Raw genomic sequence first — 14,430 nt, 5'->3', positions numbered from 1 at the left:
TTAAATTTACATTTGATATATAAAAGAAAAGGGATGCAGTGCTTTGCCACTAATTGTCAGCACTATAACAACTAGACAACAAGGTCAGGAAAAGTTTTAATAGAGAGAGAGGGAAGCAGATCAGGCATGCTAGCTTGACTTTGACAACCTTAGCATGTAGATGTGCTGCGGAATTCGGCGTGTTTGGGTTCGGTAAAAAAATTGGAAAAAGAAAAAGTTTTGTTTACCCAGCACATTTTCAGCAACAAGGCAGTTCAAAGTGCTTTACACGATTAGAGAAAAAACAAAAACAACACAACCACAAGAAAAACTACAATTTAAAATGTTCCAGTTGACATTAAAAGAAGGTCTAAACAGGCGTGTTTTCACCCTTGTTTTAAATGAGATCAGTAAAATATAAAACTAAATGTTAGTTCTTTGTGGAGCGCTATGCATATATGGACATTTAAATGTTTCTTGTTTTGTTTTGTTTTTTGAGGGTGGCTAAAGAGATTTCGCTCTTTAGGCAGGCAGGACCGGGGGAGACATGTTCATTAAGTACGCTTTGCTTTGATCTGGTGAAAAGACTCGGACCTTCCTGCACGGAAAACGCTTTTGAAATGAGAGAGGAGCCTCCCGAATAACCAGCAGGAAAAGAGTTTGAGGGCGGAAAAAAAAGAGGTATATGAGGCGAAAGTAGCAGGTGGGTCCTTGTTGAAAGCCTCTGGGAATTATTTACTGGAGTTTGCCCGCCCGGGTTTCAACTCGGTCAGAGGTTGCAGCGGCAGCACAGGCTCACGGAGGCAAATTGGGGTACTTTAAACCTTTTAGTGGCTGATTGCTCTCATTTGCATCTAAATGCTTTCCCCTCTGAGTCATAACTCTGCCAAACACGGACACACACACAACACGAGAAACGATACCTTTCTCTCTCTCTCTCTTTTTTTTTTTTTTTTGCACTTTACACACGACTCACACACAACCTCTGAACACCATTACTTCCGAGATTGAAGACAATTGTAAAATTTGTGAAGGAACGACGTAAATAAATGTCCGTTCATCTGTGTCTTCATACAAACGGAACGAGTCCAGTTCGTTGGCTTCGTCGCAGTTTGTGACAAATTACAGGATCTGTGAGCAAAAAAAAAAAAAAAGGACATCCGGTCTGCCGGAGGACCGTCTCGTCTCGCGCCAGTATATTCTGAATCTGCTCCCCCAGCTCACCTCTTTCTCTCTGAATGCATTTATGTTGTCACGCTCCATTTCCATCTTCTCTCTCTTTTTTTTATCTACTTGCATTTTTGTCATTCATTCCTAATGGTGTACACACACACACACAACCCAGAGACTCAGGCTTCACGTTGAATTTATTGAGATTGATTATTCCTGTCTTATGCCGGCGGCGACGTACATGTTTGCACAACAAAAGTGCATTTGTAAAAAAGATTCTGTACGTTTCTGATTCTGCAAACGAATCATTTCTTTGCCCCTCCAATTTTCTATCACAGCCTCCTGTGTGTTTTAAATGACTCCCCCCCCCCTCATTTCATGACGAGAAATTGTTAAGAGATAATCATCTTTCACAATGTCTTCCCGCTGATGTGCGTGTGTGTGTGTGGCGGAGTCGGCGGGGTGCACACGCAGATCGCCGCCGGTGACCGAGAGCTGCTGCTGTGTGGAGATGAAGACGGAGCGCTAATTAATGAGTCTTTCTAAATAAGAGTCTGTAGCGACAAATCATTTGCTGGCTCCGGCCTCAGCTGCCGTGTGGCCTGAAGGTTTGGAGGAGCTTCAACGCTTTGATCTCCGACCTGCAGGGGAAACGTGGGCCAGCTGGGAATGGGCCTTGTGAGCGCGCCGAGGCGGAATTAACTCCCAGAGGAACTCCCGTCCACAAATGGAGCACAGTCCAACGAAAATATAATCGGCCGGCTGCGGCTGATTTGGGCCATTTCGTGTCATTCGGCATCTTTATTTTGCACCTATGAAGCCACATACAGTCCTCACTGGCGCTCAATGTGGCTTCAGAGTCTTCCGCTACCTCATATTTGGATATATGGTTGTTTTTCAGGCTTTTAACATTTTTCTGATTGGATATTTGGCCACTTTTTTAATTAGAAATGGTGGAACTCATTTATTTTGGTTGGGTTCTGTAATGCAAACAGTTTGAACCCAGGGTTACAACCTAGAAAAGGTTCAAGGGCAGCATTATGCATTTTCCAGGCATATAGTGCAATTTTATAGCACCATCAAGTAACTATGTTACCTTCAGTTTTTATAAAAATACTATATATATCAAACATGACTTAGAACTTTGACTTTGCAATTTAGCGCCTTGAAATTGGGCCTCTGTCTCTTTAAGAAGCTCCTGCTCTTCCTGACACTCCACCTTCAGGAAGTCATCGCAACATTGTTTCTCCATTAAGCCTTTTACAAAATTTTACCAGCGTTTAACAAAGGAGCTCCAACGAGGAGCTCAGCTAAAAATGGAGTAGCATCAAATTTTAGCGGTTGTAGTGAAAGACCACACGCCATTTTTTCCTGCTGGCGCTAGACTTTTGTGCTAGTTTTTGTTTTTTTACCCAGAACGCTCCGCGTTACACTTCACTTCCTGCTTTTGGAGCTCTGTCCGGTCCACTTGCAGCCACATCTGCATTCAAACCGCACCAGAGTTCACTTCAACCAAACTCAGACAGAGGTTTGTAGGCGAACCGGAGTTTGTTGTTTTGGTCCACATCAGAGTTAGATTGCTCATTCACACCTCCACAAACAAACCGGACTTTCTAGGCAAATTAACCAGAGTTAGATTAAAGCGGACTAACCAGGGCTGGTGTGAATGAACCCTAAGGGTCTATTTCACTGCTACTGGGGCTGGTGCTCTGCCAGTTTCTCTTTTCATTTAGCTTTCTTTTTTTTTTTTTTGTTTATCCTGAAGTCATTAGATTGCTCTTTTTATTTCCTGTAGTCACCCCGTGGCCATTCTGGGCCTTTTATAGTCTATTTATTCTCATTAGGAGCAACATTGCTGTCAGGGGGTTTCTCTTTTGCAATGATTTAATCTTTAGTGCTTCTTTCTAATCTTGCTTTTTTTCCCCTTAGCACTCATTTTTGTGTCTTTTTTAAATTAAAAATGGTGTCTGTATGGTGGTTTTGGGATTGCGGTTATTTAGTTGCCGTAATGCTCGGTTTTTATGCCACTTTGTTGTTTTGTGTCTCTGGTGGTTGTGTTAGGGTTACAGTACAAATATGTTTCGAAAAGTTCTCCTTCGGTCTCATCGGTCTCCAAAATGTTTTTTTTTTGTCAAAACATCTTGATGATGGCCAAGATACTACGCTTGGCAAACGTGAAACAGGGCTTTACGTACCTTTAGAAGGACCTATGTCTTTTTCATATCGGTAAATAATGAACACCAACATTAACATCAAATCGGCTTTAGATGCTCTGAGTTCTTTCTTCAGGGATTTTGTTTCTCATACAAATGTCCTATAATTGATCATTTTACAGCCTACTTCAAGTCAGGCAAGTTCAAATTAAGTTTATTCTTGATTTTGCTAAACAGGCAATGAGGGCTACTGGTAATTGGAATACATAGTAAACTTGATGTATTCCGATTAGAGCCTAAATCCAACCTGACCCAACCCAAAGTAGACCCAACATTTTGTTTTAATAAAGATTTTCCTGCTTTCGATTTTAGACCACCACTTAAGTACTCACTTTTCTCCCATTTTTCACTTTTGTCAAACATCTTCCAGCTCCATTTTGTCGCTTGTTGTAACAGCAGGGTGAGTCAAGTGCAAATCTTCTGGGATGTGTGACTGAAAGGATGATATCTCCACTGCTGCTCGAGCAAAGCAGGGTGGAGACAACTTTTGTTTGCTCAATACGTTAAACTATCTTCTTTATTTACTCTACAACAAGTAGAGTAACACAACTTTATATCATGCATTCTGCTTGGTTTTCACTATGATTTATTGTTACGTGCGCCACAGAAGCCGGACCCGACCATCAAGCAAATAATTCTGGCCTGAATTTCACATCCGATTTTAATCTAATTAATCTAAACTATAATGCATTTGAGGGGGAAAAACAAACAACAACTATGTATCATGAAAACAGTTATAAATGTATCACAAAGCAGTTTGAAAAATGATTTTAAGCTCACATTTTTGTCTTTTCTTATGTTTGAGTCCTCCTCCCAATGCAGCATGAAAGCGATTAAGCATTACATGCGGCTAAGCCCTTAATCTACTGTTAACAGTTGTTTTCAACGCGGCACCGCTTCTCACCGAAAACGAAGCCCAAGGGTTTCTGAACTACGGCGTTGGGTAAAAAAAAAAAGGGAAACGCTAATGGTCAGCTTCACATTTTCTATCACCTTCATTAAACCAATAAACCTCACTTTTCAGCAAAGTGAGGCGATATAATTTCATTATTAATGACTGACTGGCGCGCGGCCGCGGCAAAAAAAACCCCAAAAAAAACACAGAGGATTTTGTCCCGATCGGCAAAGTCAAGTGGAGCTTCTCTCAGTGATAATACAAGCACAAACACATTTCAGGGAAAGCTTCCCCTGCTGTGACGCGGTTAAAAAAACCCAACAACAACAACAAAACCGGACAAGTGGATGACGGCCACGGTGAAAGCTGCGGCTGGGTGTGGAAATTAGCCTGTCACGGTCCTGGACCCTGACCGGCCGCTGCAGCTAATCACAGCTCTGGCACGCCGTCGGCTCTGAAATGTGACAGCGGCAACCTGTTATTTCAAGGGTCGGATGGTAATTGCGCGCTGGCCTGCGTGGGAAGAGCAGAGCTGAATTAAAAAGCAGGAGATGGGAGGAGGGGGGGGTTGTAACAGCGGGACGAGCAGAACCGGATTACCGCATTGTTTTCCCTGTTTGCTGCGGTCCAAACGCTGACAGGTGAGCATGGAGAGAGTTTCTGGAAAATGACTCATCACTCCGCCGCCACTTTTCCAGGCTGACGCCCCTCACCAGCAGGAGAAATGTTCTTCCACCTGATGTGATTTCAGCTTCCTCTGCCTTCCTGTTCATGTCATTTCACATCCAAACTCTATTTTTCCTCACTGTAATAACTGAGCGCGTCACATGTACTTTATTCATCTGTGAGCGGCTCGTTTTTTTTTTTTTTTTTTTATTTGTTGAACAGCTGCAGGGTGTGTTTTTGAGCTTTTCTAATGATTACGCCCATCTAAGCTGCCTACATCAATACCAGGCGTTCTGACCTGAGGATAAAGTGAAGTCTCCATTAAAATAAAGCACTTAACAGAAAACAAAAATCCCCCAAACTGCACACACACACACACACCCACACACGTGCACAAGTGTTTCCATCACACTATCCGGATAAAAACCCATCATCTGATCAGTTACAGGTTCATAAGTCCAGTTTTTCTCTTACTGCATGAAAGAGCCAGCCTGGTTTCATCTCAGCAGCTCTCTCTCTGATCCACCCTGGGTTCTTTCTGATTTCATTTTCAGGTAAAAAAAACCCCCAAAATACTTCAGTCTGACTTTTGTTTTTGAAATTCTGCCTGGCTTGTGCTACATTTTACGCTCCAGAAAACCGTCTGATGAGCTCTCGGGTGCAAAACGTTCCTTTAACTTTAATTTCTCTTCGTATTTTCCCCTCCCGGTGCCTCTTTACACTCTGTATAAAAAATCAATCACCAAGATGCAGCAAGAGGGGAGGGGAGGGGGGCGCAAAGTAGAATAGCAGAACGGTAAAATCTGAGTCAGTATCCTTTAAAAAGATTAAATAAAAGATGTTCTGTATCTGGCTGTCCTTTGTCAAGTCAAAATGCTCTGCTGTTACCATGGTAACAATGGAGAGAAAACAAAAACAAAACAAGAGAACCTGTACACTTATTTGTTTTCTTTGCAAACAGCCCAAACATTTGTCTGTTAACCTTCATATTCGTCAGAAAATAATTGTTGTCATTGTGATGACAAAGAGACGTAAGAAGGCACTCAACGGTTCAAACAAAACCTGACGGAAACTCATACAGCATGCTGGGCAGAGGAAGTCATGAATGAGGAGCCAAATGGGTCGAGCTGCTTTGTGTCTCTGTGGTCTGAAGTTGTCAAGATTCACACACAATCCACAGTGGGTCAGGTTGCCCGACTTTTGGGTAAAAAAAATTTATTTTATCCAGATTTTGTTCGCTAGACTTACGCAAAGCCGTCCCACCTGTGTGTGACTGGATCATAGTGTCTGTGGAGTTGTTCTGTGAAGACCTCAGAGGTCTGTGAGAGAACATTAGCATGAACTACATGAACACAGCAGACAGGGCAGAGAGAAAGTTGTGGAGAATTAGGGTTAGGGTTATAAATAAGTAACCCAATAATGACATCCTGCATTATTGCAGAGAAGGAGTCAAGGGACCCATGGTAACAAAGCAGAGCTGCAGAGATCAACAAAAGGGGGTAAATTGATGATAAGACAATTATTAAAAGTAAATGTGGTCTTTATTCAAAAGGAGCAGGAAGAAAACCATTGAAAGGAAGACATACAGTATCTGCCTAGCTTTGCTCAGAGAATCAGAGAACAGAAGAAGTTGTGAATGATAACATCAATTTTCTCTGCTGTTTTAGAGTCGTGGTTGACACTAGTTAGCTAGTGTCAACGATGGCAGCACAGGAAGTGAGCAAAGCCGTTCAGTCCATGTTGGCATGATTCCACATATTGAAGTGACATCAACATCCGCCTCGTTCAGATCAGTCCTTCTCTCCTCTCAGTGGAGGATGGCTGTCTAAACGCAGGTAAGCTTCATAGCGTTGAACTGAAGCACTACATACTTGCATCACAGCTAAAGCTGTCAACATTTCAATTCAAATTCAAAAACACTTTTTTCTATCCCAAAGGGAAGAGAAATGTTGTTGTAACTCATAACATTTGAGTATTTTCAAAGCGTCCTTGTTGATGGTAACGCTGTGGGCAGGAAGTTTTGCAATAATCCGATTCAACCTCTGATTGTTGTTTATTGTCATGACTGAGGTATCATGCTAACTGATCAATTTCATTCTCATTTTCAGAGACGTCAGCGTCTTATTCAGGCATTGAAGCAACCAGCCCCTTATATTTGGGAGCGGCTACGTATGCGGCGTTTTGTACTTTAAAAGCGTTCTATGGATTCATGACGTTGGAATGACCCACCACGTTTTATGAACTGAGGTTCTGTAAGAGCTCTGGTGGAGCCAGCTGCACCTTGTCCAAAACAAAAACAAACCGTCATCCTCCTGCCACTTCCTGTTGTCTTCTTTGTGGTTTTTGCCAGTAGTAACATCCGACTGTTAATCACGTGACTCGTGTGATGCAAAAAAAGTGTTTCCATTTCAGTTCTGTGAAATATACCTATTTCAATACATCTGAAAAAAACACCTCGTCCCAGCGCAACTATTTTTTTTATAGAAAGAGATTTGTGTTATTCACAAAAAATTTATTTTCAGAATTTCAATTTGCGCAATTCCATGGTTAATGGAAATGCAGTTGGTGTAAAGTCTCAGTTCCTTTTGTTCTTTCAGTCTCTTCTGCCATAAATCTTCCCTGAAACTTGAAGGTCATCCATTCCACAATCTGTGCTCCCCCTTTCTCACTCCACCTGGCCTCTGCCAGCTGTTTCGGACTGTAAAACCCCAGATCCTTCAATTCATCCACCTAAACTACATCCATTCTTTGAAGTTTTCCCCTTCCACTTATCACTCACTCATATATATGTTTTACGTTGCCTTGCTTTGGCTGACTTTCATTACTCTTCTCCCTTGAGATTACCTCCACTTACAGGCTATCCTCCACCTTCTCATTATTCTCACTGCAGATAACAATGTAGTCTCTGAACACCACGGTCCACAGGGACTATGGATTACAAAAGCAGGTGATTCAACAGCTTGATAGTTAAAGGTTGGACATACCTTTGCAACCAGCACATTATTGCATATGTTTTTGCATCGTCTCACCAAACAGGTTTGTTGGTTTTGCAGGTCAACTCTACAGGACAAACTGCATTTTACAATGAAGGGTTGAGATTCCCCATGTGGGATCATCAGGGATCTTCAACCCTTCAACTTCAACAGAAGATCCCTGTTAAGAAATCCATGTGCACAACTTTGTGTACCGAGTGAATCCATTTTTATGACTTCTATTTTTATTTCACCCCCTGAGCACCCTGTAGGCTCTGCAGCAAAACATCATGTCTTAGATTGAAATACATTCTCTCACAGCTGCGAACATATGCTGTAAATCTCCCTTTTGCGGCCTGTTGAATCCTGAGCCATCTGGAGAATACGCAGCGCGCTTTCTTTACATGCAGCTTCGACAATCAAAGTCTGCTCATGCACAAGCAGCATTTCTGTTGAGCCTGAACTTCACCGAGGACTGCTAACCAGCTGAGTCCCAGAAAAACAGACCTTCACCAGGGAGCCTCACCCAATAGAGTATCGGGATTCTTCTTTTTTTTTTTTCTTTTAATCTGTCCCAACTGGCATTGTGGCACTCAGAATTGAGTGCCAAGGTGAGGGCTAAAAGGTTTACTTTCTCAAGTGGAATGTTGTGACTTTTGACCCAATGCTCCACATAATGTACATTTATATAAAACTTGATTAGAAATTTAATTCAACTGCAATCAACCAGAGGCGAAAAAGAAAAGAAAAATAAAACAAAGAAAGGGAGAAAGGTGAAGAAAAGGTTTAAAATGAAAGGAAACAGTAGTAGAGGAGATAAACAAGCGTAGAGTGAACACAGGCCAACACTCTTGAAGTCTGCCTCTAAAACTGCAGAAAGAGAGAAAAACAAAACTGAGAAACCACAACAACAGCAGCAGCAATAGGCTCCTCAGGACAGGAGACAAGCTTCTACGCTGAACTGGATCTTTATTTTTACACTTCCAGCATGTCTCTTTGAGTCACTGCAGACAAGAGGATTCATTCACTTGCCAATGTTTGTATCAGGATTTGGCAACAGCAAAAAAAAAAAACAAGAAACAACCTGAATGCTTATCTTGGCATCAGATGCTTGAACCAACACACACACTTGTGCAGGTAAAATTGTGTTTTATCTCTAAACTTGCCAACTATCTCCTAGAACAAGATGTTGTTTACCACAAGTACAGAAGAACTGCCAGCCCAAGCCTGTGCAATTAGTGTGTATTTCATGGACACAGAGCAATTATTTTTGTTATATATTTAATGGATAGTATTATGTATAATCAACTTCTTTGAGTTTAGATTATGCTATAATTTTATTCCCTCATCAAAAACATACTTGATTCTACTCCTCTAATATCCTTGGCAACCATTCTGCTGTGCAAAATGCCTCTGTGGATCTTGCTCCACCTTCAAGGATGAAGTTCCTACTATGAACTACAGTTGCACCTCCACCATGACTCCCCCTGCTCAGCTCCTTCAGACTAGCTGGCAGCAATTAGCAAACACCTGGTTGGAACTGTGCATCTGCTGAGCTCATTATACTAACTAATTCTCAGAGCAAAACTGGTGAAAACATTGTTAAAGGGTTAATAGAGGAGCCATGTTGTAATGACTTCCTGAAGGCGGAGCTTCAGAAAGAGGAGGAGCTTCTTTATGACACCTGAAGGTAACATAGTTACTTGACTGTGCTATAAAATGATACTACGTGGCTGGAAAGCACATAATACTGCCCCTTTAATATTTTTTTTTACCATTCACAACCAATAAGTTCATGAAAATTTGATATGCAAACAGCTGCGACCAATAAAATTGTATTCAGATTTTACATACTCGAGTAACTGAAGCTGTTGGACAAAATCTCTTCCTTATATCCACATGTCCTTTATGACGGTATTTCTGCTGCTCTCTTAATGCATGTTAGTGTCGCCCTCCACCTCATGCAGACACAACAAAAATACCAACACCTGTCTGGTGGTCTTTGGGCTCTCACACATTTATCTGATAACTCAGCACCAGCACGACACACTTAAATACACCAGTAGCTTCACAAGCTTGGTCAAACATGGAAAAACAACACAATTTTAATTTGTTCAGTCAGTGCAATTAGGAGTACAAAACCCAATGGATAATAAATAATAAAGAATCTGAAATTGACAAAACAATAGTTTGACTAGCTTGGTCAAACATGGAAAAATAAACTGCAACAAACCTTCTTTCAAGTAGCTCAGAAATGCAATTAGGAATTCTGAATATAATGTAAAGTAAATAATAAGTAGTTAATTCTATCACTCCACAGCGTCTTGAGTGTTAATGCGTCTTGAAATGTGCTTTATTATAAGAAATTAAGTTTATTTGTGTCACTAGATCAACGCTGTTTGCAGTATGTAGTTAATGTGACATTTTGAAAGAGAAGCAACCAGCTGCATGGCTGCAAACACAAAAATAAAGATTGCCAGTCAGCGTGGACGCTGCTAATGAGCTAAGAAGACGAGAAGCTCACAGCTGTGTTTGTCCTGTCATTAGAGCTCATTTGCTTTGCGATTGAGAAGGTAATGATGAGCAGATCGAAGGAGAAAACGCTGTTATATTTATTTTGTCCAGCAACATAACCAGAGCCATTCAATCTTTTCAAGAATGTGAGGACAAATCAACTAAACGACATGCTTGAATAAATATGAAGGCAAAATGACTCAGAAAGACGTAGGCAATCCGAAATTTGTTTGTTTTGTTTTTTTTATTGAAATCATTAAAAAAAAGTTAAACCCAGCTGGATGGAGGGCCAGTAGTGGATGACTCACAAAAGGATTTTTCTTAAATATTAATTTAGCATGTTGCATTTAATTCAGCTTTAGACTAAAATGAACGTTGGAATTATCTGAACATTTTGAGCCCTGCGGTTTCCCTGTGAAACCATCGCTGCCCTAAAGCAACACTCAGCAATTCTGAGTCAGTTTCATTGAAATCTAAAGATTTAAAACACATCTACAGTACAGACCAAAAGTTTGGACACACCTTCTAATTCAATGGATTTTCTTTATTTTCATGACTATTTATAAGGCAAGAAATCCCACTTATTAACCTGACAGGGCAGGTTGACCTATGAAGTGAAAACCATTTCAGGTGACTACCTGTTGAAGCTCATCAAGAAAATGCAGAGTGTGTGCAAAGCAGTAATCACAGCAAAAGGTTGCTACTTTGAAGAAACTAGAATATAAGGGCTATTTTCAGTTGTTTTACACTTTTTTGTTTAGTGCATATTTCCACATGTGTTATTCATAGTTTTGATGCCTTCAGTGTGAATCTACAATGTCAATAGTCATGAAAATAAAGGAAATTCATTGAATTAAAAGGTGTGTCCAAACTTTTGGTCTGTACTATATATTTCACCAGATTTTAAATTAGCACAGCAACTATTAATTTCATCCTTCTGGGAAAATATTGAGCATTTTACATAATGAATTTTTCAGCAAATTTCTTTTTGACAGCCAAGTCAGCTCAAAGTTTAACTCTTCGGTGAACACGGTTGAGAATCGAGTGTAAATGTTTAAGGAAACAGGAGAAGGTTCTCGAGGACTTAGATGAAAAACTTTTCATTTTAAACCTGTTAAGTGGCAAATGGTCTGGTTTTCCCATGGTTGTGGGAAACACCGGTGAGGCAGAGCGTTTGTTTGTTCATTCATTCAGCAGCATCGCTAACATTTAAAGCGATGCAGCTTTAATCATTAAAAGCTGCCAGTCGGCCATTCACTCCTCACGGTTTGGGCGTATTCGGAGTGGCGGCGCTGACTGAGGTCACTATCACCGTGTTTGTGTCCCGTCTTACCTTCATTTTGTTGTCAGAAAACCAAGGCAATTTAATTGCAGCCCCATCGGCACTGAACTTTCCCAAATTACTCTCAGCCAATTAAGCCGCCATTTCGTAATTATCCCAAGCTGATACGTTTTTTTAATGTTCGTATGTCTCTGCCTACTTGACGACACTATGTTTTATTTCCTGTTTGGTTTTGTTTTTTGGACGTTAAGCAAAAAAACAGAAAGCATTATGTGCTTCCAAATCCAGATGGCTTCATATGGACATAACAGACAACATAGTCTAGGGCGTCCGTAGTGTTAATCCCAACAGAAACACTCTTGCATCCTAAATAAAAAGGATCGTTGTGTGAGTGGCAGCGTTTAGTCGGAGAGCTGCAGAAACAGGGAGTGTGTGAGGCTGCTGGCTCGTGTTCACATGTTTGCTTTTGAGGTTTTGGGGATTACAGTTGAGCTGATTCAATGCACAGCGCCTTAGTGTAATAGAAAAAGCAAAAGCACATCCGTATCAGCATGCTTTACTGCTGATGCGGGCAAATTCATTCACAGAAAGGATGCTCTACAAAAGTGTTTCACCAGATTGGCTCAGGATTTGTAAAAATAAAGGTCACAGGAAGAGGAAACGTTTTGTTCCTCTGACTGGTGAGGAAAGTCTTTTTTTTCCCTCCTTTGGTCTGGGCCACGACGAAGAAATACTACACTTTCACTGAAATTGTACAAAGCTAAAAAAAAATTGTGTGACATGTTTTACTTTGTTTTAATTAAGCTACAAAAGTAATTTATTTCCTCTGCCATAAAAATAATCCAGCATATAATGACAGTCATAAACCTTTTATTCTGATTTTGACTTAAACAAGTCTAAATGGATATATTCAATAAATTCTACATGCAGACTGATATTTTTAAGCCTTTAATTATTTTAATCAAAATACATTTCCGTTTACTGTTAATGAAAACATAACAATTAAGGTTAGAGTATTACATCATGCTAATAAAAAACTATTTAATGCAAAAATGTGGGTTTAATAAAAATATGTTTAATACTTGCATCAAGATTGTTTTTCAAAATATGCTTTTAATTCAGTTAAATTCAGTTTATTTATATAGAGACAAATAAAATGTCACCTAAAAAAAAAAATCAATTCAATTATACATACATTCCAACTGATGCATGTTTTCAAACAATAAGTGCTCTGTATGCCTTTAAGTCATTGGGGATTAAAAGTTATCAAAAGCTTGAGGGTTTTTTTGTGCGTGTTGAAGGGGCGGGGCCTCAAAGTTTGCTTTCTCTCCAAACATTTTAAAACGCCGTAACTTTCACATACAAGGCCTGAATGACACTAAATGTGGCATGAATGATTCCTCTCAGGTCTCCAACAATCACATATGGTCAAAAGCTGACATCATCAAAAGTAACACGATACGAAAGCCATGTGGGAAAACAGTTACTGTGATAGACTGTGTTGCATCCAATCTGCTTCACCTCCAAACGAACCTGTTCTACGTGTATAAACATTTGTCTTCACTTCTATACTTTTTGTCCTCGACTTAGTTGTCGGTTAAATAAACACCACTAAATGTCATGATGAAAGTCCATGTTGCCCATTATTACTTGAGAGCGCACCTGAATCAAATAGTTGTATTACCTCATTAGCATTCAATCACCTCTACAGAGCCTCATGAAGGAGACACTTATTTGACTGAGGTGTGTTGCAGAAGAGATGTGTCTAAAAGTCACAAAGTAGCTCTGAAGGGCTGAACTCCAGAATCACTTCAGTTCCCCTCCAAAAACAGAAGGTGAGATGAGCCGGGTGCATCGTACGCAGTGGTTGCTGTGTTCTCACAGACTCCATTAGCTACGGACCTCCAAGTTTCATTGTATCACAAACTGTAACTCAAAGTGTCAGAAGCAGTGTTGTTAAGCGTGTCACCACTGGCTTCTTGAGCTGCACAGGTGTGTCCTCCGGAGTGATGATTCACCCTTTTCTCTCTGGCAATCCAGTGGATGAGACTTGGTTTGGCAGTTGCCAGGAGAACAACGCTTTCCTGATTGCACTGCGTCAGGTTAGATGGAGAGCAGGATGTAATGGTGTGGAGCCGCTTTTCAGGAGCAAGCCAAGAGAATTAGGAGAATTTCTTGCTCCCAACTTTACGATAGTTTGGAGGATGGTCCTTTCCTGTTCCAGATTTTTACCCAGTGTAAAGGTCAGGGTCCACAAAGACATAAATGAGTGATTTCTTTCCCCTGAAAGTCTTCCCAGAAGATTAGAAGCTGTCGTAGAGTGGTATCATATTACACCCAATGGACTAAGAATGGGATGTTTATGTGTGCGAAGACAAATGAGTATACTTTTGGATAAATTGCACAAACTTACAGATTATTTCCTGTCCTAATGTGCAACTAGTAACAAAAACCGTCAAGCCCATGACAAACTGAGCAGGAACCAACTTCCCAGGTCCCATTTAACGACAAAGTCACTAAAACCTTTATTGAGGCATTTGATCTTCTGCTTGTTGGTTGTTTCTACGAGACGAGGCTGCTGTTTATTCCACTTTAAAATGCAGGCGTTCAAGCACATGGGTGCAGAATGATGATTCATAAGGATTTACGAAAGTTGGAAAGGATGCAATGAAGCTACTGGACGAAGGCTGGAAGTACACACACCAGGGATTGCACGACAAACCCCAGAAATTCCATAAA

At 40.6% G+C, this 14,430-nt stretch overlaps 1 protein-coding gene across 2 annotated transcripts in view; it reads right to left on the bottom strand.

The window, feature by feature from the left end:
* LOC116722538 (phosphodiesterase 1A, calmodulin-dependent) overlaps positions 1-14,430 on the bottom strand; it is a 46,971-nt gene that overhangs the window by 30,461 nt on the left and 2,080 nt on the right. The window lies entirely within an intron of this gene.

The sequence above is a fragment of the Xiphophorus hellerii genome, chromosome 7 (genome assembly GCF_003331165.1).
Source record: "Xiphophorus hellerii strain 12219 chromosome 7, Xiphophorus_hellerii-4.1, whole genome shotgun sequence".
In the NCBI taxonomy this organism is placed as follows: Eukaryota; Metazoa; Chordata; class Actinopteri; order Cyprinodontiformes; family Poeciliidae; genus Xiphophorus; species Xiphophorus hellerii.
The sequence above is the reverse complement of the archived record's forward strand: the minus strand, read 5'-3'. Positions and strand labels throughout refer to the sequence as shown.